General features: G+C 37.8%; 1 pseudogene; it reads right to left on the reverse strand.

Annotated features, from left to right (window-relative positions):
• LOC110689040 overlaps nucleotides 1–26,394 on the reverse strand; it is a 70,422-nt pseudogene that overhangs the window by 42,907 nt on the left and 1,121 nt on the right.

The raw sequence follows: 26,394 nt of genomic DNA on the forward strand, positions 1-26,394 counted from the left end.
GTATTTTGAGCGCTTCTTTAATTTGAAGGAAAGGGATTTATCAAGGATAGTGAATGGCAACATGGTGAACTTAAAAGAATTCGCACGCTATTATTTTGATAAACCGCTTTCTGAATCTCTTCACATATATAGAAGAAGGGCGTTCTTATTCTGCATGCTTAATCAACATTGTCTTAGTAGTGGTAAAATTAATGAGGGTCGATCAATTATAACCACTGTGCTAGAACAAATTGAATCAGGGAGAAATCCGATGCCTTTAATAGTTGGAGAGACTATGATTAGTCTAGATGAGTTAAAAAGGGACCCAAAAGCACCTCTTCGCGGTTCTCCAATTTTATTACAGGTAGAAAAATAATATTTTTAATTGCAGAAATTAAAAAATATATTTTTGTATTGTAATATTGATTTATTTGCATTGAATTTTTTTTTTATTTTTTTTTATATGTGGCTAATGGAAAGGCTAGGATTAATTAGCCCTCCGGACGACATTGAAAGTTATACGCCCACTTGCTTTGTAAGAAGAAAGAAACACATCCCTAAAATTGGGCGCCATGGGTGGAAGAAAGTTTTTGAATCACGTGACTTTGCTATCAAGTGGGTCATCTCATGGTGGAAAATAAAAAGGATGGTTGGTGTGAACAAGCAACCTTTCTGCCTTCTTCCAAGCTTGTCTCTCATGACATATTATTATCCCTGCAGAGTAAAGAGACAATATGGCTTGCTTCAAAATATTCCTTCCGGGGATCTTCGTCCTCCCTATGAGTATCCCATATCTCAAGAAGTAGATAAATTTGACACGTACTGGAGCGCTAGACCTTTATGGGAAGTGATTACCCAAAAGGTTCCCCCTTCTTTGCCTAATGATGTAAAGAAGTGGTTGCTGAAGAAGTCTTCAATTGATCAGGGTAGGACCGATGTGAAGAATCGTCTAGGTGACAGGGTGACACCGGCCAAGGAACGCTTAGGTGCAAGAATTGAGTTCAAGACACCTATAATACCTAAGAAGAAGAATACTACTAAAGACGAGGGGAAAAGGAAAGTTATAGACAAGAAGGCTTGGGTGGAAAAGAAGCATGGGGTGCTAGCTGAAGGCGAAACAATCTATTCTAAGATTGAATGTAGGTCCTCTAAAGGATGCCTACTAGCTAAAGTAATGGATGAAGAGGAGGATGCAGAAAAGAATTGGAAAAAAGCAAAGAAGGAGAAGAAAGATTAGAACATTGCTTAGCTTTCGATTAGATTCTTAGTTTTTATTTAAAGTTAATTTATTTCAGCTTTATTTAAATTCCATTAACAATGCAATTTTATTTTATTAATGAAATTTCAGCTTTCAATTAAATTGTTACTTTAAATTTGTTTTATTAAAGCAATGAAAAACCGAAAAAATTGATTTTCCAGAAATTCTTCGAGTACGGAAGTCGAAAATTTTCAGAAAAACACCGAAATTCGCCCAGATTTTATTACTGAATTGGCGTCAATAATTGCGAATTGGCGCCAGATGTTGAGGTCTGGCGCCAGGTGCCAATACTGTCGTCTGGCGCTAATGGCCTTTTGCTGGCGCCTGACTCTGTTCTGCGACGCCAGTTGCTTTTCCGACTTTTGTTGACTTTTTGTTGATTCTGGAATGCGGAGATGTCGAAAAATAAAGTGGCCGCACTCGTAATGGGTTGCCTACGTATCCTTTCCTAAGGAATCAGGCCGAACGTAGCTTTCTTGAATGTCCTACTCAAGTAATTATGGGTAGTATTTTTTAAGTTGGTCAAGATTGGTCATGTTTGAGAATTCATTGCCATCCATGTCAGTTAATTTTGCTGCACCACCTGACAGGATTGTTTTGACAATGTAAGGGCCAGACCAATTAGGTCTAAACTTTCCCCTTGGATCTAAAACATTTTTCCTTAGTGCCTTTAATAGCAAATCTCCTATTTTGATATTTCTTGTGTTGACCTTCTTATTAAAATGTCTAGCCATACGAGTTTGATAACACTGAGTGTGATGTAGAGCTTCTAGTCGTTTTTCGTCGAGTAGGATCAATTCTTCATATCGTGCCCTAGTCCATTCGACTTCATCGAGTTTACTTTCTAGCGCAATACGTAGAGATGGTATTTCTAGTTCGACGGGTTGTACGACATCCATTCCATATACCAAAGAAAATGGTGTATTTCCTGTTGACGTACGGATTGACGTACGATAACCCCACAATGCAAAGTGAAGCTTGTCAGGCCAATCCTTGTAATTATCTGTCATTTTCTCGATGATAGTCTTTAAATTTTTATTAGCTGCCTTGACTGCTCCGTTTGCTTGAGGTCTATAAGGGGACGAATGATGATGTTGGACACCATATTTATGTAGCAATTCTTCACATTCGGCTTGAAAGTGAGTTCCATTGTCACTTATCATTTCATGTGGGACTCCATATTGACAAATGATATTTCTCTCGATAAAAAGTGCTACATGTTTTGCGGTGAGTTTAGCATATGATTGTGCTTCAACCCACTTCGTAAAGTAATCAATCGCTACTAGAATAAATTCATGGCCTCCTGTCCCTAGAGGAGCGATCTTGCCAATTATGTCAATTCCCCATGTAGAGAATGGCCATGGTGATGTGTAGGTGTAGAGCAAAGATGGAGGAACGTGCTGTAAATTGGCATAAATTTGACACTTAGGGCATCTTTTTACATATCGATGGCAATCCCTATTCATGGTATTCCAATAATACCCTTCTCGCATTATTTTCTAGACTAACATTTTTCCATTTATATGAGTTCCACAGATTCCTTCGTGGACCATTCTCATTATTCTTTGTGCATCCACCTTCCCTACACATAGGAGGGCTCGACCTTTAGGTACCCTTTTATGTAGCTCGTTGTCTATGAGTACATATTGAGAAGCCAAAAGTCTCAAGGCTCGCTTAGCTCTTTTGTCAGCATGAGGAGGGTATTCTCCATTGGTGACATAGTTGAGAATGTCTGTGTACCATGGTTTTCCTTCTCGTTCTTCATCTTCGTCTTGGACTGGATTGTCATCTTCTATAGCCTGTATATATGCGGGTTTGTGCCTTTTTTCGATAGTGAGAGGCATTTGCTCGATATCCGTGGGAATCCTAACCATTGAGGCTAATCTTGCCAAGGCATCAACAAATTGATTTTCTTATCTAGGTAGATATGTGTATTCTACCTTCTCTAGCTGATTGGTAAGAGTTTCCAGATAAGTTTGGTAAGGAGCTAGGCTTTCACTCCTTACTTTCCACCTTTTAGATATTTGATTGATTATTAGAGAGGAATCTCCGAATATCCTTAACTTCTTTACTCCCAATGCCAGGGCTGTTTCAAGGCCTACCACACATGCTTCATATTCAGCAGCATTGTTGGTAACGTCGAAATCAAGCTTTTTTGAGATTGGGACGTGTTCTTCTTTAGGTGATACTAGTAGCACTCCGACACCACATCCCTTTTGGTTTGAGGCTCCGTCAAAATACAAGGTCCAAGTATCATCTTCGGTGACCATAATATCTTCATCTAGAAATTCACTGTCCTGTATTGATGTCGAGTCTTCTATTGGAAAGTCTGCCAGAAAGTCTGACACCACGAATCCTTTAATAGCTTTTTGTGGCATAAATCGTACATCGAACTGGGCTAAGTTGACTATCCATCTTGAAATACGTCCATTGAGCGTTGATTTCTCGAACAAGTATTTGAGTGGATCCAATCGAGATACCACGAAAACGGTATGCACCAACATGTAATGTCTCAACTTAGTTGTGGCCCACACCAAAGCGAGGCACAATTTCTCGAGTGGTGTATAGCGTGTTTCGTATTCGAGCATCTTCTTACTTAAGTAATAGATTGCATTCTCTTTGTTTCCTACCTCTTATGCTAGCATGGCTCCCATTGTCTCTTTGGTATTCGTCAAATATAACCTAAGAGGTATTCCGGGAAGTGCTGGCGCTAATACGGGAGGATTTGCGAGATAGGCTTTGATCCGGTCAAAGGCTTTCTGACACTCGTCATCCCATATTACTGGTACATTCTTCTTGAGCTTTTTGAAGATTGGTTCACATATCGTTGTTAGTTTTGATATGAACCTACTTATGTATTGTAACCGGCCAATGAATCCTCGAATCTGTTTCTCGGTCTTGGGAGGTGGCATTGACATGATTGCTTTAATCTTGGTTGAATCTATCTCTATTCCTCTATAGCTTATGACGTATCCCAAGAGCTTGCCCGAGGTGACTCCAAAAGCGCATTTTGAGGGATTTAACCTCATATTATATTTTCTTAGCCTTCCGAAAAATTTCCTTAAGGCTACTTGATGGCCTGGACGGTCTTTTGATTTCATAATCATGTCGTCTACATATACCTCGACTTCTTTGTGCATCATGTCATGGAGCAAGGCAGTTGCTGCACGTTGGTAACTAGCACCTCCGTTTTTCAACCCAAATGGCATTACCATGTAACAGTAAGTGCCCCATGGTGTGATAAAAGTTGTCTTCTCCATGTCTTTTTCCGCCATGAGAATCTGATTGTACCCTGCGTATCCGTCCATGAATGAGAGGAGCGCGTGATTTGCTGTGTTGTCTACCAGAATATCGATGTGTGGCAAAGGGAAGTCGTCCTTTGGACTTGCCTTATTTAGATCTCGATAGTCGACACACATCCTTACCCTTCCATCTTTCTTTGGAACTGGGACGACGTTAGCGACCCATTCGGGGTATTTGGATACCTTGATGAAACCTGCAGTTATTTGTTTTTGAACTTCTTCTTTTATTTTAAGTGCTACGTCAAGTTTCATTCGACGTAGCTTTTGTTTTACATGTTTCATTCCTGGAATTAATGGTATAGTGTGTTGAGCTATTTCTTTGTTAATGCCTGGCATATCTTCATATGACCAAGCAAATACATCGATAAATTTTTTAAGCAAGTTAAATAAATCGGTTCTTTCTTGTTTATTCAATGTTAGTCCGATTTTAACTTCTCTTTTATGAGTTGAATCATTTGAGATGTCAACTGTTTCAGCCTCTTCAATTACTAGTGTTTTCTTTTCAAGTGTTTCCATTTCTTTAATAAATTCTTTATCTTTTTCATCGTTAGCTAAGCAATGTTCGTCATCTTGGGTTAGGGAAGAACACGAGAAGTAAGGAGAATGAGCGATGTTATTATACTCTGAGATCATTACATCAAAGAGTGATATGTCCTCAGGGACTGGATCACTAACTATCCTAGGAGAATAAACAGGAAGGGAAGGCATTATAGCTAAAGACTTAGAAGATTCTAAAGGGAAAGACTCTGACTCAGACTCATACTCTGACTCTGACCCTGACGATTCTTCAAACATTGGCCCTTGTCCTGTCGTGATTGATATCTTCCTCCCACTTGGAGTAATCACCTTGATAGTCTTGCGCCACCCTTGCAGTAATCCTTCAGCTGGAGTAATTAGCTTCGAGGGATCGAAGTTTTCGCTTTGTAGGACCGTTTGAATGAGTGAGGAGTTGTCTTCCTCATAAACTGGCTCATTCTTTTCTCGCCCAAACAGTAATCCCATGACGTTAAAGTCAAAGCATGGAGGTGCTTTCTCCTTATGGACGGGAATTGGGATTTCATCAGTGAAATAGCAATCCAAGAAAATCTCGAATCCTGGTTGTCGTATGCCATTTACAACAAATGGTTCGGGAAATTCATAGCATGGATAGTCCTCTCCTTCTTTTATAAACTGACCATTAAGCGTAAGAGGGTACTGATCCATTGGAATTGCTTTCTTTTGAATGCGAGCGTCCCTACGTGCTTTCAATTTGTCCTTGGCTCGCTTGAGATCTTTCCGAGTCGGTTCGAAACCAAGTCCGAAAGTATCTAGTTTAGGGAGGCCAGGTGACTCTATCGATTTTGCTATCCCCTTCTTCTTTCCTAAGGTCATCCCAGGGAAGTGTCCTTGTTTTTTCAGCATAGTGTTGATAATCATGTTGGAATGGGGGTTGTGGCAAAGAGATGTCCTTTCATCCTCTTGGATTAAGGAGACTTCTTCGTTAAAGCCCCATAGGTCTTCATCATCTTCGTCGTGCTCCACGTAGATGATTGGATTCTCTATTGACTTGATCCTCATTGGCGAAGCATCAATGGTGATGGGGATTCCTCCAACTATAGCTTTCACTTGTTAGTGGAGAGATGAAGGGACGGCCTTTAGATCATGGAGCCAAGGGCGTCCTAACAACAGATTGAATGAGGCTTTGATGTCTACCACTTGAAAAGTAGTAGCATGTTCTATTACTCCTGCCGTCACATTTAGGGTTATTTTGCCAAGAGCTTGACGTCGAGTATTATTGTAAGCTCTTATTCCTTGTGTGGACGGAGTTAAATCCTCATTCTTTATGCCGAGCATCCTCACAGTCCTAAGTGGACAGACGTTAATAACCGATCCATTGTCTACAAGCGTCATGGGAACATTCATTCTTTTGCAGACTACTGTGAGGTTTAACGCTTTGTAGTGCTTGTCACCTTCCGGGGGTAAATCTTTGTCAGAGAAGGTGATTAGATTAATTGGACTAGGGAGATCACTTGTGAGGAAGTTAGCTAGTCCCTCAGGAGTGGTGTCAGAATCTATCCTGATTTTATCCAAGGCATTCATCACAGCCAACCTATGTTCTCGAGATGTTTCTAGAAGCTTCCATACATTCATCTCAACTTTTGTCTTCTTGAATTGTTTAACAATGTCATTGTCTTCGATGATAGGTATGGGAATTTGTTGTATAGTAGGCATGGGTTGTGTTGAAACAGGAGGTCGTATTCTCCCGGATCTTGTGAGGACGTCTATTGATGCATCTTCTTCAGCCCAAATGTCGTCTGTGGTGTATGATATGGAAGGTGAAGGTTCTAATATGTCTTTTAGATAGACATCTTCTTCATCACTGTCCCATACTCCATTAACATTTATATCCTCTTCTTGTTGAACTTGGACTAATTCCTTTCTATCAATCATTTTTTGCACCAAATCCTTGAATTTGAAGCAGTTTTCTATGGTGTGTCCTCCTGACTGATGGTATTGACAATAATATCTATCTGTTCTTTTTAATGATTCAAATGGTCTCGGTTCGAGAGGTTTGACCTTGCCACTCTCGGAGAGCATTTTAAACATTTGTGCATACGGGATCCCAATTGGAGTATAAATTTTATGGCTCTCTTGGGTCTTTCGGTGACTTATAAGGGAAAGTATTTTGCCTCATAAGTCGTTTTTACTGGTGTGAATTCTCTCTTAGGTTCTTGATCATATTCCTTGCGAAGTTCATTCAGAATTTTGAGAGTTTCATGTAACAGTTGTGATGTCTCCCTCAGATATAGTGTGAGTATTCGTATCTCTACCTCATTTGCTAGTTCTGGAGGATTATCCTCGACATCGAAAAAGATCTCTTCTTCTTCTTCTTCTTCGGTCACTTTGACAGGCTTAATGAGAGATGAGGGGTCAACTTTGCTTTCTTCATCGGAGATAACCAATGTGTGAGCTAGAGGTGCATTATCAATACTCGGTTTCTTACTGGCAGGAGGCAACGACAGCTTATTACTGTTAATCAGGTCTTGGATAGCTTCCTTAAGTTTCCAACAGCTTTCAGTAGAATGGCCCCTACCTTGATGATACTTGCAATGTGCATTGGGGTTCCAATTAGGCGACCTTTTCTCGACTGGTGGATCTCCGAATGGTCCAATGGGAGTTATAAGACCTTTTGCATTTAGCTGATCAAACGCGGTGTCATAACTCATGCCAATAGGAGTGAAGTTTCTCCTAAACAGTTTCTTTTGTCCTTGGTTGTTCATGGCAAGGACTCCTCCTAGATTAAAGGCGCTAACATTATTTGAATGGGCGGTTTTGGTAGAAGAAGGATTGTCGTTCTTCTTTCCTTTCCAGCCACTGTTGGAGTTATTGTTGGCAGCTTTAGATTTAGCTAAGTCATCTTCAATATTAATCCCAATATCATAAACAGCCTTAAAGGTATGAAGGTTATTTTGATATTTAAGATGTTTTGAATATTTTTCTTGGAGATTTTTAATGAACAATCTCACGGACTCTTTTTCACTTGGTACCTCAATCATTTTAGCTGAGGTTTCTCTCCACTTGTTAAAGAAAGATGTGAAGCCTTCATTCTCCTTCTGCTTGAGAATTTCAAGTTCTCTATGGTCAGTTTCGACTTGAACGTTGCATTTGTACCTATCAACGAAAGCGTTTGCTATGGATTCCCAGGTAGAGGTCTTTTCTTTTTCAAGAGAAAAGAACCATTGTTGGCAAACGGTCTCGAGAGATAGCGAGAACAGAGAAGGGAAAATTTTCTTATTGATACCCTTGATACTCATTATTGTTTGAAATGCCCTTAGATGGAAGTAGGGGTTGTCGATTGCCCTAAACTTTGGGATGTCGTTGGCACTGAACTTCTGCGGAAGAAGATCCTTATCCACCGAGACCCCTTGGGATGTGAGTTCTTGAAACTTGTAGTCGCTGGACAACTTGCTTAGGATTTCTTGCATGAGGTCCATTTGTTGTTGCTTCGCGGGATCCTCGATCTTAAGTGCGAGAAGCCTTAGTGTCTCAGTTACAGTAGCCAATTGGTTTTTGAGATCGTTAACTTCTTCCTGAGTTGCCATTATAACTCTTGATTTCCTCTTGCGAGCTATAGGTTTGTCGAAAAGTTGGACTTGTACGAAGAGGTTATCTTTGATTAATCGTCCTTCCTTTCTTGACCACGCGCTGTAAATTAAGCCAGTTTGCATTTTAATTACTTAACTCGAATCAGTTTGACTTTATGGCTTTTGTTTTAAAAAAAATATATGCATATTTAGTATGCATATTTTTAGGGAGCAATAATGTACATGTGTTTAGGGAACTTAAGTACTATTATTTATTGGAGGATTAATATCCGACTTACCCCCCTAAAAAAAATGACGAAAATAACGCGCGCACACAAGACTCCCTTAATCATGGTCAAGACATGTGTAATAGTGTGTGTATTGAGTGTAAGTGACATGCTTGGACTCTTGTGTAAGACCATGAGACTTAGTGCCTAAACTCAAATATTGATTCAATTAAGCAAAATTAACCGAATTAAACAGGAAACAGAATAATTAGACATTAGGTGATGACTCGACAAATAATCCGAACTGTCGGCCAAGCGACAGGACTGGCGTCCCAATATGATGGTTGGCGCCAGACTTTTTAGTAAATGTCTGGCGCTACACACCATACAGTGGCGCTACAGCCCAGATTTTGGCACCAACATTGGAGCCTCGGTCTGGGACTGTTTTCGATATTATTAGTCAACTTGGGTACGCCTAAAGTCGTACTAGGTCAATTCCGATTAAAAAAAGAAAAAATTTATTGACTCGAATTAATTAATTAATTAATTAATTAATTAGGCAAAGTTCTTTAAGTCATTAATTATAATCTCAACACAAATCAACAAACGATTAGGAGGAGCATAGAATATATATATGCACAACAAATAATGCACAATTAGGCAAGTAGGCACAATATGATGCAATGAGTTCGCAACCTAACCATGGCGCTAGTTCTCTAAAGTTCGGGATATGGTTTAGTCAAATAGGGTCCATGGTTAATTGTTCAGACGCACCGCGTAGAAGCCTAACTGTGAAGGGTTAACGCGTGTGGATAGAACACCGCGAGTTTTTTAGAAAATCACTTCCATGGTTTGGTGAATTCAACATCTCAGATGTACCCTTTGTTGCCAGGAGCGTTCAATTGGGTAGATAGAGCATGAATTCCCAAAGGGTTATGTCCATATGTAGAACACATATGGGTTTCAGAAAAATGAGAAAAAATTCAATCAGGAAGTAGGATCGAGCAAACAATACGAAAAACCGGTCGAAATTAGAACGCATATTTCTGGCTCGGTATTGGGGGAAATTGGCGGCAGCAAACAGAGACTAGCGCCAACTTTTAACTGTAGCGCCTGGCACCAATACTGGCGTCTGGCGCTACGGCTAAAAGTATGGCGCCAAGCTCTGGCCCCTGACGCTACTTCCCACATGCCTCAGCAGCTTTCTGTGCTCAATAAAATCATCCAATTTCGCGCGGTGTTATTTCAGTCCGAGTTGTGAAAGACATTTCTCAAATTTCTTACGTGTAAAATCCTATGTTTTTGACTCATTACGGATGGTCTTTCCAATGAGAACCTTTTTTATGCATATGACAATAATGTTAATCAAAATTACGCACATTAAATACTTAGAACTTTTCGAGTCTCATCCACTCATTCTAAATCATTGCCGAAACAAATTCAGGAATTAAAATAGAAATTCTCCCCAGTGGAGTCGCCAAAAACTGTAGGGAATAGTTTCAAGCCTTTAAAAATCCCACTAGCTTGAACCCCACTGTGATCATACACTAAAGTACGGTGGCGTCCAAAAGGGAAGAAGATAGAGCAAAAGAGTCGCCAACAAGTTTTTAAGGAACTTGTAAACCGTTCACGAGGTGAAGGTTACACCCCTTAACGATCCAAGAGATCGTCAACTCCATAAGGTCATGAACCAAATAAGGGTTTGGGGATGAAGGTACAAATCCAACCTAAAAGAGATTGAACCTGCCCTAATAATAAGCCTCTACTTTATTCTGATCGTATTCATGTGCGCTTTCTGACTAACATACAATGAAAAAAAGATTAACCCTAAATCTGTTTATCTATGTTGGTTTAATTTAATGCACAAATAAACTATTATTGGCGATCACTTGAAATTATAATCACAATTAACCTAACAAGATTATTAATATCTTATTAAGCGTGATTGCAAATACCAATTCTCTTTAACCTGCAATAAAAGGTGATCAAGCAATAACAATATATAATAATATGCATCAAGCAACATAATAAATAATCATCATCAATCATAATCATAAATGTTAGAAAGAACATAGGAAGCATCATACTTTTAAATCATGCTTAATATTAAAAATACCCTAGACATGATACTAAAAATATCATAATAACAATATAAACATGATGTCTACATCATAAAATAAATTAAGTACTTACTTGGATGCCTCATACCTCTTTCTAATTACAAATCACACACGTTAGTAACTTCAAGGAAAATAATAAACAAAGCAATTAAATTAAATAATTAAAATAGAGATTTGGGACCAAACCCTCAGAAATTAAAACCTTTCACGTCTAGGGCGAAGGCAACTTCGAATATGGCTAGGTGTTTCTAGATCTTGTGAATGCGGAATTTTGTATTAAAGAATAAAGTTTAGAAAGAATGAATGAAAGATTAATGATTCATAAACTAATTTGTTGACGATTGAAGATTGTAGATGATGAATGAAAACGAAATTTATTAAAAATTAAGAATAAAAGAAGTGGTGAATGATAGATGATAATCCGTCCATCCAAAAGGAGTTTTTGATACGATATTTATAGAGAAAATCAGCCAAAAAAGATAATTTATCAAAACAGAGTATGAAGATCGCAAAAACAACTTGGCGCCAGCCGCCCTGGCTCATTGGCGCCAGGACCAGTGGCTAGCGCCAGGCGCCAATGGCTGACGTCTGGCGCCAATCCTGGTTCCAGGCGCCAAGGCTTGGGGTTGGACGCCAACCCGGCTTTTAACATGTTTTCAAAAATCTGATAATTTTACCGTACTGGAAGATAAAATAATATAATTTCAGTCGAAAATGCTATTTGATCTAATTAAAACTCTAAAGAATCCTAATTGAATTAAGAATGATAAGAAACTTCTAGAATGTTCTAGAAGACCAAAACCATTCCTAATTACATTAGGAATGATAAATCATATTAGGCCCTCCCCTAGATCATTGGGCCGTACTTAAAACTCAAACCGGGCCCAGTTTAGTAAATTGGCCATAAATTCCTCAATATTCATCGGAATTGGGCTTATAATATATCGTTGGAAAGGTCTTTACAAGCCCCATCTAACTATACCACTATTGGACCCATATCATGGACCAACCAAACCGGATTGGCTGTTTTCTTAAAATAAAGTTTTCAAAAACAGAGAGAAGAGAAAAGAAAAGAAATAAAATAAAACTTTCCGCAACACTAGACCTTTCCACACTTTCGTTTCATTCAATTATGATTCGGCGTGAAAGGCACTTATCACTGAGTATGGTTTTGGGGAGACACAAATGGGTGTCTACGAGTATAATTGAGTATTTTGTCCAATTTTTTAATTTTAGTCTAGTTTCGTTTGCAAATTGCGAATTGATTTTAAATTTCGAATTGATTGAATTGCGAATCAAATGAGTTGTGAATTGATTGAATTGAATTTAATCTGGTTTATTGCGAAGATTGAATTGATTTTGTTTGACAGGCAATTGCGAATTTTTGGGTTATTTTTGAAGTCAATTATTAAAAAACCATTAAAACATGATTTATTATTCAAAAAGCCCTAATTATTTTTAATTTCTTAATGACTGATTATTTGCACTGCTGAAATTTGCAAGGTTTGGATCTGTTCGAATTCTCTGTATAATTTTCAGAAATTGAAATAATAATTAAGTGAAGTGTATATGCATTTTTACATTGTAATTAAGGATAGAAATGACAATGATGAAGAGGATAAATAATAACCCAGATCAGGTTTCCTAAAGAATTTTTAATTTAGTTAGCTGTGGTTGATCTTGTGGTGTTGCACTGCTGCCGAATTTAGGTTTCGTTACCTGGTTTTGAATTTAGGATAAATAATAACCATTGCATTACCTGGTTTTGAATTTATTATATTGCAGTAATTTTGTGTCTTAGGTGCCAGAATTGTGGCAGAATTGTATACTGCAGAATGAATAATATCTGACAATGTAAATACTCTCTGCAATATGTTTATATAGATGTTGTAATTGATAGTTTATATGACAGAAACTTATAAACAGGAGTTTATATAAATGAATTAGTCAGACTGACTTAAATCCCTATATAATATTTTTAGATTATTTTTCTTGTATTTTTCCTTAACACTAGATATCCTATTCTCATATATATGATGCTTCATATTTTGATGTATGTAGTTTCCACTGTTCTTAAATTTTGTTCCCTGATTTGGTAAAATAAATTGATTTGTACCTATCATTGTTTTGTTCTGCTTGTTTCACTATAAGCATATGCGTATCGTGGATACATACACTGATGCATTATGTTTTTTTTTTTTATATTTTTTTGTTCCTATTAAGTTTCTTTTTTTGGTTTCTCTATATTTATGTTGTCCCACCAAATGAATATTGAACACTTTTGTTTCCATTGTTTCAAAAATAAAGAAAAAGGATTGTGTATACACTATATGACTTAACTGCTGCACCTTTTCTTGCTTATCTTTCTTTTGTCTTCTAAGTAATTGCCTAAATAACTAAGTAACATATATAATAAGAATAAATTACATATATAAGAAGACTATCTTACATATATGTGTATGATTATTAATGTCGTTTAGCAGTTAGGATCATGGAGAAATTGAATTGAAAATGGATGTATGAGAGATTAGAAGGTCGACTACTAAAAAAAGAGTTCACAATTGACGTGCGAGAGTTTATTGAGTTTGCTAAACAACACCGTGATTTTCAAGAATCTTCAAAGATCAGATGCCCTTGTTCAAAGTGTAAAAATGTTCCTTTTTTAGATGTTGAAAGTGTGAGAGAGCATTTGTATAAAAAAAGGATTTCTTAATGACTACTATGAATGGGTTTGTCATGGAGAGGATTTTGATTCTTTAAAAGCATCAGATGAGCCGTCGGATCCGTATGTTGACATGATTATTGATGCATTTGGTCAAGTTGATGGTGATCCAATGCATGAAGATATTCGGAATGTTAGCATTTGGTCAAGTTAAGAAGTTTTTTGAGATGTTAGCAGCCGCACAAAAACCATTGTATGAAGGAAGTCGATTATCTGTTTTAGAGATGGCTTCAAGGATTACGAGCTTGAAGTGTGAATAAAACTTGCCCCATAGATGTGTAGATAGTATTTCATCGCTCATTAGTGAAGTAATTCCTGATGAGAGTTCAATGTCCAAGACGTACTATGACACTAAAAAGGTGGTAAAGGGCCTTGAACTTCCTCATGAGAAGATACATGCATTCCCTAAAGGATGCATGTTATTTTGGAAGGATAAAGCTCACCTTGAAAAGTGTTCGAAATGTGGGGGAGAGCGTTATAAGAAGACTTCTCGTGGAAAATGTGTGCCGGCCAAAGTGTTATTCTACTTCCCGATCGCGCCAAGGTTGCAAAGGCTCTATGCGACCAAAGACCTTGCACATGAAATGCAGTGGCATTCAAAAAATCCTAGGGTAAGTGGAACACTCGCCCATACAAGTGATAGTGAAGCATAGAAACATCTTGATAACACATACAAGGATTTTGCAAGTGAGCCCCGTAATGTTAGATTGGGTCTATGCATAGATGGTTTCTCAGCACATGGAAAATTTGGAAGGCAATATTCTTGTTGGCCAGTAATTGTTACCCCATATAACTTGCCTCCATGGTTATGTATGAAGAAGCCGTTTATGTTTTTATCCTTGCTCATTCCGGGTCCTAAAAACCCAAAAGGGAACTTGGATGTGTACATGCAACCCTTGATTGACGAATTGAAATCTTTATGGGAAGTAGGTATAATGACATATGATGTATCCACAAAGCAAAATTTCAAGTTACGAGCTGCCCTTTTATGGATGGTTAGTGACTTTCCTGCGTTTGGGATGTTATATGGTTGGACTACATCGGGAAAGATGGCTTGTCCATACTGCATGGACAAGCATAGATTTTTTTGGCTAGACAACGGCTCTAAAGTATCATGGTTTGATAGTCACCGTCAATTTCTCCCACCTACACATCCTTATAGAAAAAACCGCACTGCTTTTTCCAAAAAAAGAGCAGAAACTCGATTGCCTCCTCCAATATTGACAGGCCATCAACTATGGGAGCAGGTTAAGGAGATTCCAAATTCCATTGATCCAAAAATCCGTTCGAAAAAATCAAAAAAGGTCAAGACAGGGTGGCATAAGCAAAGCATCTTTTGGGAGCTTCCTTATTGGAAAGATTTGTTGATTCGACATAATTTAGATGTTATGCACATTGAAAAGAATTTTTTTGATCAACTCATCCACACAATAATGAATGTGAAAGATACCGCAGTTGATAAAGATAAGGCTCGCCTAGATGTTCAGCGATATTGTAAGCGGAGTAGCTTAGAGCCTATTGAATCTGATGATGGGAGCTTGATCTTCCCAAAAGCACCATACACTCTTGATAAAGCACAACGTAGAGTGTTGTGTGAATGGATAAAAGATCTTAAGTTTCCAGATGGATATGCTTCTGATTTTGGTAGATGTGTGGATTTGCAAGCCTGTAAGATACATGGAATGAAAAGCTATGATTGTCATGTGTTCATGGAAAGGTTGTTGCCCGTTGCAATGAGAGAACTTCTTCCTGTTAATGTTTGGAAAGAAGTCACTGAAATCAGCCAATTTTTTCGCAATCTATGCTCTTACACTATTAAAGTTGATGATGTGACTCGTTTAGAAAAAAACATTCCAGAAATCTTATGCAAGTTGGAGAAAATATTCCCACCTGCATTTTTCAATTCAATGGAGCATTTACCCGTTCATTTGCCACATGAAGTAAAAGTGGGTGGTCCTGTGCAATATAGATGGATGTATCCATTTGAGAGGTAATATACATTTTCCCAAGCCACTCCATTGTTTTCAAGTTTCTTCTATATGATTTATAATTTTACATGTGAATGAGTCAATTTAATATATTTTGTAGATTTCTTAATCATCTGAAGAAGAAAATTGGTAATAAGGCACGAGTGGAAGGCTCAATTTGCAAGGCTTATCTTGCAGAAGAGATTTCTAACTTTTGTTCTTATTACTTTCAACCTCATGTTGATACGAAATCTAGAGATCTAGGACGCAATGTTGTTGATGATGATGATCTAGATTCAACTATACCAGAATTATTCTAATTTAGCAAAGGTCGTGGCAAAGGTGTCCAAACAAGGTTTTTAGATTCGAAAGAATTCAAGCATGCACACCACTATGTTCTTTCCAATTGTGGGGTGTTAGGAGAATATGAAAGGTACAAATTTCTATAATTGGTAGTTATTTTATGCAATTTGCTAGATTATTAACGTTTTAAGGTTTATAGGAAGTTTGAAGAGTCGATGATGCAAAAATATCCTGGTATTGACCTACATGATATTTGGAGAAAGTTTTCACATGAATTTTCCAAATGGTTTCAGGATTTTGTAAGTTTGTACAATCAAGTTTCGACATATCATTCGCTAAATATGACTAAGGTTATATATTTTATTAATTAATGGCTTGAATTTGAAATTAGGTTATCGAATCTAATGAGACTGATGAAGTGATTCGAGCACTTGCCATGGGTCCGTCTAGACAAGTCAAAACATGGAGGCAATTTGACATCAATGGCTTTAAGTTTCACACTTTTGATTATGGAAAGCACAAGGCAACTATGAATTATGGTGTGGGTGTAATAAGTGATGAGGAAATTGATTACTTCGACATTTTAGAAGAAGTCATTGAGCTGGTCTACTTGGGGACCATAAATGTCTTCAAAACCTTCTTGTTTAAATGTAATTGGATGGATTCAGTGAATGGAATGAATATTCATGAGCAGTATAGATTAGTTGATGTGAACCACTCTAAGAAATACCCTGCATATGATCCTTTTTTTCTAGCACATCAGGTTTATCAAGTGTATTTTACCTCTTATCCAAGCTTAAAGAAAGATAAGAGTCAATGGTGGGCTATTTTTAAGACTAAAGCTAGGTCAAGTGTGGATGCCCCAATCGATGAGTCAATTTTCCAAGTAGACATTGCTGAGACCCCAACCCTTTGTTCGTCGAATGATGATGATGGTGTTATGTACGAGGATATGGATGAAATGGAGGAGGACGGCTCAGGTGGTGAAGAGGAAGAACAACATGAAGAAGATGAATGGGATGATACTGAATCTGAATCTGAAGAAGAGGAGAGTTAGGATACACTGACAGCGATGACGAGGATGATGACGAGGATGATGATGATGATGATGATGTGGATGAAGAAGAAGAAGAATTTCTAAGCTTGTAGTTTTCAATGTGTTTGCGTTGTTATGGGCTTATTTGTTTAATAGACAATGTGTTTATCTTATTTGTTTGGTATATGATAAATGTTTTAAAATTTCTTGATATATTTGTGAGCTTACTTTTTTAAATTTTTTTTTATTATGGGTTATTATGTATAAAATAATTATCGTGCTTCTGATCTTTCTAGTTCTTTGGAAATGAAATCCTTCATGAAAAATTCAAAATTTGGTCGGGGAGGTAATCAAGGCGGTGTCCGAGCCAATAATCAATCGGTTGATCAAGACAATCCTGTGGTCACACGACCAACACCACCACCTTCTAATGGTCCTGTGCAAGTAAATTCTAATGCTGATGTTTCTGTTGAGAATGATGTGGCACCACAAAATTTGAATGGAGTGGAACAAGGAAAGATTGAGTTCTCACCAGATGGGCTATGGTCAGTTATATTTATCTATGTATTATATTTGTTGTCTTAGTAACTTATTATCATTATTTATGCTTGTGCTTAATCTTTCTTGCATCAGGTTTGATGACCATACCGTTAGTGGAAATGTCACAAAATCTTGGAAGGCACACTACAACCACCCATACATGAATTTTACTGAGGTGCCACTTATGGTTAGGGATCGTTGGTTCACTGAGTTTAAGGTATGTTTAGAATTTGAGACATTCTCTTGTATTCATTGCTCTTAAATCATATTAGCCTTAATGTTGTGTTTTGTGTTTTGTATGCTGTTCTTTTTGCTCTATTTGTCAAGGACCGATAATTATCAATGTAATTATGCTCAAATTAACTAAGAATTTAGAGGAAAGCTTGATTGATTACTAATTTCTGTTTGGTGCATTGACTTAATGAACTTCGTAATTCTATTAGTCCTAGAAGACTTAGGTTTGATCCTTCTGTAACGGAACATGCCATTAAATTACATTGCTATTCTACTTATACTCAGCTTCCCCTCTCACAAAGACTCTCACACTTAATTGCATTTGTCTTCTACTGCTGACAAAACAAAACAGCTATCACAACCCACCACAACACCCATACCACTCTCCATAGTGGATGTTTTGTGTCCTGTTCTCTCAATTTTTTTTGGGGTTTGTTCTAGTTTGTAGAAGATGGACCCAGGCTAACTACCAAGAAGTCATCATCTAACTCTTGTCATGAAAAGGATGGGTGGTAAGTGAGTATACAAGTGTGTTCATAACACACCATAAGTCTCCGACCTCTCCCATCTCCTGCTGTACCAATTCAGTTTATTTGAAAAAAAGAAGAAAAAAAAAAGGTTTGGGGTTCTGCTATTCAGTCTGTGAATCTGTCCTCAGGTGGCTATTGGTCAGTTTTTCTTCTATAGATAGTTGAACCTATTGAGAAAAATGCCTGTTATACAAAGCTTCAATAGCTTTGATACCATTCGTTTCTTTTTCAACCTCCCAGTGGAGGGAAGTTAAATTTGTTTACTGCTCTAAGCAGAAGTGTTTGTATGTGCATTTTTCTTAATTTATCCATTCTTTCCCTAGTATCTCTCATTTTACTACATATAACTTGTTTTTCTTGCTCCAAAATAGATGTCCATCTTACTATTGGTATTACAGGATTTCATAAATAGTGTGCCTCTTCTTTATAAGTATTTCCTCCAGACTCACCCACCTGAGAGTGAAGTGAATTATCGTAAATCACTGTGGTGGGTGTTTTTTGGTCAATTTCTGCATTTGTTTCTCACTGATTGTGTAGTTGTGCCCTGCATACCCGGAGCTTTGATTTTGCTCTTATTCATTGGCTATTGACTATTGAGATACTTCTTGCCTTTTCTCCTTTATGTTGCACTTTGCTCATTGACCTATATGCAGTATAACACTAATTTTTGGAGAAAAAAATATGTATGTTTAGGTTACTTCATGATTATTGTTGTTATGGTTAATGCAGAAAATCACATACGATAGATATGAATCTTGTGGAGAATCAATGAATCATGCACGTGTTGATCAGTTAAAGCCTCTGTCATAGCCACACGGACCTGAGCACTCACACTATGAACCATCACAGCCATAATGCTGCCATCAGAGTCCCTAATCACAGCCCCTAAGCTCACACCCCACCCTTCCAACACCGCTGCAACAGTGTTGATGCGCACAGTGCCAGCAGCACGACACCTCCAATAGCCATGACCCACAGCAGCAGCACTTCTAATACCACCAGAGACTACTCTTGTCCTCTTCCTCTTTTAGCATAGTGCAAACAAATGACCAAAACAAATGACCACTAGATTATTGATTCACGAGTTGCCCATGGTTTTCGTCATGCCAATATTTTAGTGTATCTTAATGAGATAGATCGTTAAATTTTGGTAGTTAATTGAGCTTTGGCTTACTATAATGTGCTGTTGTGTAATATCCTACACTCTTGCAGCTAGGGGTGTACATAAACAGGACCAGACCTGAAAACCGACTTGACTCGGACTTGTTTGGACCGGACCTAACCCGGACCTGTAGATTCAGGTCCGGTCCCGGTCCTTGAAAATCAAGGTTCCCGGTCCCGGTCCGGATCAGGTCCAAACCCGGGGTTTTCAGGTCTGGACCTGAAACCCGGTAAAAATGCCTTTTTATTAAAAAAAAAATCCAAATTTCAAAACAAGTCTGTTCATTTTTGTAACCCACTTACCCACTAACCCTAACTCACTCGTCACTCACGCACTCTCTCTCTCTCAGCCGACACCGACACCACACCAACACTCACTCCCTCACGCAGCAGATCTGCACAGACACCAGTCGCCACCGCCCACCAGACCAGCAGCACGAAAACCTCTACACGCTGCATCAGCCAGACTACCATCTTCGTCCACCTGCACGAACTCCTTCACGGTGGGATTTGTAAGTTCTTTTTTTTTTAATTAAATCGAATTATATTTGAATTGGATATTTTTTAATTTGAAATGTTGAATTAAATGTGAGGCATTCATATGTTTATTCATGTTTCAATTGCTAACAATGATTGTTTGATGTTTGCATGTTGAAATTCTGTTTTTTAGTTCATTTTTTTCGAATTCATGTTTTTTTTTTTAGTTTTTTTTTTATTTAAAGTAACTGTTTTTGAATTTTTTTAGTTCAATTTTTTCGAATTCATGTTGAATTTTGGGTTTCTTTCGATTTGTGAGTTTAAAATCTGTTTATATTGTGAATTTGCTGGGAGTAGATTGATAAATCAGGGATAGGCTACTCTACTTGTTGTATAACTTATGGAACAGTTTAAAATCTGTTTATATTTTCAGAATATATGCAATGTAGTATTCTGTGAATTTTTGTAAATTTGTTGGACAGTGTACTAATCAAATGGTGTTTTGCACGGTTTGTACCACATGCTAGTGTATTGTATATTTTGTATGTATTCTGTTAATTTTGTGAATTCAATTTGAATTGTAATTGAATTCTATCATTTTATATGTTTAGGATCAACAAGAACCACGGATTATACTCATTAGTGTGAATCACGCAATCAAAGGGAAAGCAACTCGCCAAAATTCAAGTTGTCTTTGGATAATTAATGTATTTATAGTATTTGAGACTTAGAGACTTCATGTAATTTAATGAATTATTTGTTATATTTGAGACTTAGAGATTTTATGTAGTTTTTGTTATTGATATTTTTAGGTTTTATGTAAACAGGTCCATAAATAGGTCTATAAACAGGTCCAACAGGTTATTTATTTTCTTTTTAAAAAAAAAAACACAAAACATGTCTGTTCAGGTCTGGACCTGACCCGGACCTGATTGCTCAGGTCTGGACCTGACCCGGACCTGCTGAATCAGGTCCGGTCCCCGGTCCTCAAAATTGGCTGATTCAGGTCCCGGTCCTAACATGTCCGGTCCAGGTCCGATCCGGTTTTGGACCGGTGTACAGCCCTACCTACAGCCATATCAGGTTGTAAATTAGAAACAAAATGATTTATGTATAATATGCTATTTTGAGTTAAATTATAAACTTTACATGTTAATTCTAATGCAGCGTACATATACTTGGAGACCTGAGTTCGATGCTAAGGCTAGGAAAGAATTTGACAAAAAAGCTGGGGACCGACTTAGGGGCACATTGAACCAAGTTTACAAAATGGCTCTCCATAAGCAAGTTAGTTTCATGACTGACACTGTTCGAGCTAAACCATAAATAAGTGTAAGCATCCTAATTTTGTAAAACGTTCTAACCAAGCAAGAGATAATCGGTTATCTGGCCAAACATTAGAGAATTTTGACCCTGGCCGTCGCCAAGGTAGCGTATCTACTCCTCAAGTGGTTAAAAAAATGGTAAGTGTATGATTTTAGCAACAAACTTATGATTTTTAATATAAGATAGAAGCAAGTAGAAACTTTTTAGCCACTAATATAGATGACTAAACTGGTCTTTATTACAATTGCTCTATAGTCTATGTCTTCCTATTTTTTTTGTTGTTTTTCTGTAAGTGCTAACAACTTCTTCTAATACAAGGCAAAGAAAAAGGATAGAATTTTACCAACTGTTGCTGAAGTCTATGAGAGCACTCATTCTGTTTGTGTGGGCAATGATGAAGTTGAATTGATGGGTGACAAGTCTCAAAAAGTCATGGTATGAGTATACTTATATATTTTTCTAAGATTACAAAAAAATATATGGTAGTTAATGTTTGGAGATATTATGGATTGTTTATTTGTTTGTGTGATTGAGTTGGAGGATGAGAATGATTTGCCGGCATTAATCATATGATTAATGTGGTATGGCATAATGTGAATTGAAACAGGTTTATTTTGAAGCCATACCCTATAGGAGGGAATTCTTCAATTTACAAAGGAGACTCTGTCGAAATTTTTACTAATACTACTTACATAAATTATTTTGCTATAAGTGTTGCATCTTTTATTTAAAAAAAAAACAACGATGATAAAAATACCCCTGATCCCCTGTTCCCCGATACTTGTACCTTTGTAATCTGGAACATCTATTAAGAGGTAAAATGACACTTTTACCCCTAATCCTCACATTCAGGAATTTCCAAACCATCACCACCCACCCTCAAATTAAATTAAATTGTGTTTTAGAAGTCCAAACTAGTTTTAGGCTCGGACGATGTCCCAAGTCATTGCTTGTATTTTTATTATAGTTGTTTTTATTTAAATGTATTTAGTTTATTTAAGTTTTAACATTTGAGATCATAGTTACTAATACATATCTTAATGCAGGGAGAATATATGGAAAAACTTGAGGAATATAAGAACAAAGGAATTGAGATAAACCCCGACAAAGTCTACTTGGAGGTTGTAGGTGGGCAAAAGAAAGGAAAAGTCTACGGTTTAGGGAGTGCTTCACAAATGTATTACAAGAGCGATCCTACTTCTCAATCTACTTCATCATCTTCCACTCCTTCCATGATTTCTCAATTAAGTTCTCAAGTTGAAGAACTAAAGAAGATGGCGGAAGAAAACCATAACAAGGTGGAAGAAAGCCAAAAAATAGCAGCAGAGAGCTTAAAATGTGCTAAGGAATTCGTCGAAAATCATGAGATCGAAAAAGCTACATGGAAGAAGGAAAAATTAGCTATGCAAAAAACATTGCAGGAAATGGCATCACTTGTAAAACAAGTTTACTGTCCTTATAAGCCTCCTACGCCTGCAGTCACCCACTCTCGTGATACAACTAAGTGATTTTTATTTTATTGGTGGTAATTTTATGAACAACTGGTCTTTTACATTGTCATTAGTTCTTATTTGAAGCAGCTTTTTTTATATGGGAGGTGACTTTTGGAACAATTAGTCATATGAGTTAAATATTGTTTTTTAATACATTGATACAAAATTGATTATATTTTGGATATTTGAATAAAATTAACATTTTGGTTATTTGAATTTATGCGTGGGTACCTTTTTTTTGTGATTGATATTGGTTGTCGCTAAATTATGGTCTCAAATATTGATCGTCAGTCGCAAATATTTAGCGACTGCAAATTTGGTTTAGAGACTGATTCATCAGTTGCAAAATCATTAGTCTCAGTAGTCGCTAATTTGTCACAAATAATTAGTTTTGTAGTCGTAAAAATTTGTTTCGTAAGTAGTTGCTAATCCATCGCAAAAAACATTAGTCTGAGTAGTGGCAAATCCATCGCAATTAAACTAGTCTCCCTAGTCGCAAAAGTTTAGTCTCGTAATCGCAAAAGTTTGGTCTTGTAGTCGCTAATCCGTCGCAAAAGTAGTCCTAAAACTTTACTCTAAGTAGTTGCTAATCCGTCGCAAATATTTTACGACGGACAATAATTTAGTTGCTAAAATTTGAAAGTTAGTCGCTAAATGGTAGTTGCAAAGGCGTTGCAAATCCGTCGCTAAATTTGCGACTGTCCAAAAATTAGTCGCAAAAATGGATTTGCGACGAGGTCTTTGGCAACGAACCAAAGTAGTCGCAAATCCATTTTGCGACGGATTTGCGACTACATTGGCCGTCGCTAATTACCCTTTTTCTTGTAGTGTTGCACGGTTCACTTTAACCAATGTTAATGATTTATACATAATAGATATTATAGGATTATTATAATATTTCTCGCAAAGCTAGGATATATTTGTATATATTTGTGATATAGTTTGTATTCATCTTATCGTACTAGGTTTCCTATCAGGATTAGGACTAGTATTGTAACTCTATATAGTTTCCTAACAGGATTAGGACTAGTACTCAAGGTCACAAATATTATCTATTCTTATTAGATGATCATACTCATTTTGTATGGACAATTCCTCTAAAATACAAATCTCAAGCTTTTACATCCTTTATCAATTTCCGAAAATATGTTGAAACCCAATTTGAACGTCAAATAAAATGTTTTCAATGATCATGGTAGGGAATTTGATAATGACTCATTTAAGCAAAAATGTATTGACCATGGGATGCTTTTTCGCTTCTCTTGTCCACACACATCTTCCCAAAATGGAAAAGCTGAACGTATGATTCGCACACTTAATAATATTAAGCGTACAATCCTTGTTCATGCGTCTCCCCCCCCCGTATTGGTTTTATGCTCTTGAAACGGCCACTTATCTTCTAAATATTTTTCCAACCAAAGCTCTTAAAAACAATACTCCTGCTCTTGTCTTGTTTGGAAAAACTCCTTTGTATGATCATATTCGTGTCTTTTGGGTGTCTTTTTTGCCTAATTTGTCTGCCACAGCTCCGCATAAAGTAGCTCCTTGATCATCACCATGTGTGATCTTGGGTTATCCTATTGACCATAGAAGGTATAGGTATCTAGATCTCACCACCTATAAAATCATCATATCGCGTCATGTCACGTTTGATGAAAACACTTTCCCCTTTCGAAATCTTGCACAATTCCGTAGCAAAGATTATGATTTTTTGGTTGATGAATCTCCATCACCTGACTTTTTACATCCCCATTTTCATAGCCCAAAACAAGCAGGCCCAACTCCCTCACCAACCCAAAGCTGTTGCTCACAAGCCACAACCCCTCACTGTGGCCCAATCCCACGCACCCCACCTGCCCTCAGCCCAATTGTTGGCAGCCCAACCCCAAGCTCTCCCACGCACTCCCCTGTCCAGACTCCACCGCAGCTAGGCTGCGACAGCCATGACCCAGCCGCGGCAGTCACGTGGAGCCCACTGCCCACCCCGCTGCCCACACTACACGAGGTCAGCAGCCCTGCCACCCCCACACCCGCTTACTCATTGCCACCCTTGCGTGGCATACCGCCCATACAACCCACTCGGCCACCACCTCCCTCCCCCCGAGTCACCTACAGTCAACGGGGTATTTTTAAACCCAACCCGAAATATTATAACCTCACCGTTTAACCTTCGGCTCCTCAGCTTCATAAATCACCCCTTCCAAAGTCCTATAAACAAGCTTTACATGACCATAATTGGAATGCGGCGATGAATGATGAATATAGTGCTCTAATTAAAACAGGGACATGGGAATTGGTACCTAGGCCTGCGGGGGTGAATATTGTTAATTTTATGTGGCTCTTTAAGCATAAATACAAGTCTAATGGTGACCTTGAAAGGCACAAATCTCGTCTTGTATGTGATGGCAGATCGCAGGAAATTGGTGTGGATTGTGATGAGACTTTCAGTCCGGTAGTTAAACCGGCCACTATTCGTACTATTCTCAGCTTAGCTTTAGCTAAAAAGTGGTCGATACATCAATTAGATGTTAAAAATGCCTTTTTACATGATGACTTACAGGAAACTGTTTATATGCATCAACCTCCGAGTTTTCTTGATTAGAGAGCGCCCTCTCATGTCTGTCGACTTCGCAAGGCTCTCTATGGTTTGAAGCAAGCTTCTAGAGCTTGGTACCAACGCTTTGCAAATTTTCTCATTAATTTGGGTTTTGTCATTGCTAAGAGTGACACCTCTCTCTTTACTTTCCGGAAGGGTGATGATATGGCATATTGCTTCTATATGTTGATGATATTATATTAGCTACCTCATCTAACAAGTTGCGTGCAGGGATCATATCTCAGTTACAAACTGAGTTTCCTATGACTGATTTGGGCCTTTTGAGTTATTTTTTAGGGATTGCGGTGACTCGCACTCCCTCTTATTTGCTACTTTCACAGGAAAAGTATGCACAGGAAACTTTAGAGCGTTCAAGTATGGGCCCATGTAAACCTGCAGCTACTCCAGTTGACACTAAGGCAAAGCTTAGTGCAGATGCAGGACCACCGTTTCGGGATCCTACTTTGTATCGCAGTTTAGCAGGTGTTCTTTAGTATCTCACCTTCACTAGGCCAGATATTGCCTATGCAGTACAACAGGTGTGTCTTTTTATGCATGATCCTCGGGAACCTCATTATGAGGCATTGAAACACATTCGTCCGTTTCAGGGTACCATTGATCACGGCTTACATTTATATTCGTCTGTTTCTCATCGACTTATTACTTACACTGACGCTGACTGGGGAGGTTGTCCCGATACCCGACGTTCTACATCGGGTTATTGTTGTCTCAGAGGCATGTTGGCTTCGTAATCTCTTACTTGAGTTACATTGTCACGTACAACGGGCTACTATTGTTTATTGTGATAATATTAGGGCAATATACATTTTGTTCGAGAAAAGGTTGTTTTGGGACAAGTTCGGGTTCTCCATGTTCCTTCTAGATATCAGTTTGCAGACATTTTCACTAAAGGCCTACCACGAGATTTATTTCTGGAATTTAGGTTCAGTCTTAGCGTACGCCCTCCTCCCCCTACGACTGCGGGGGTGTGATAGATATTATAGGATTGTTATAATATTTGTCGCAGAGCTAGGATATATTTGTATATATTTGTGATAT

This window comes from Chenopodium quinoa, unplaced genomic scaffold (genome assembly GCF_001683475.1).
Source record: "Chenopodium quinoa cultivar QQ74 unplaced genomic scaffold, ASM168347v1, whole genome shotgun sequence".
Classification (NCBI taxonomy): Eukaryota; Viridiplantae; Streptophyta; class Magnoliopsida; order Caryophyllales; family Amaranthaceae; genus Chenopodium; species Chenopodium quinoa.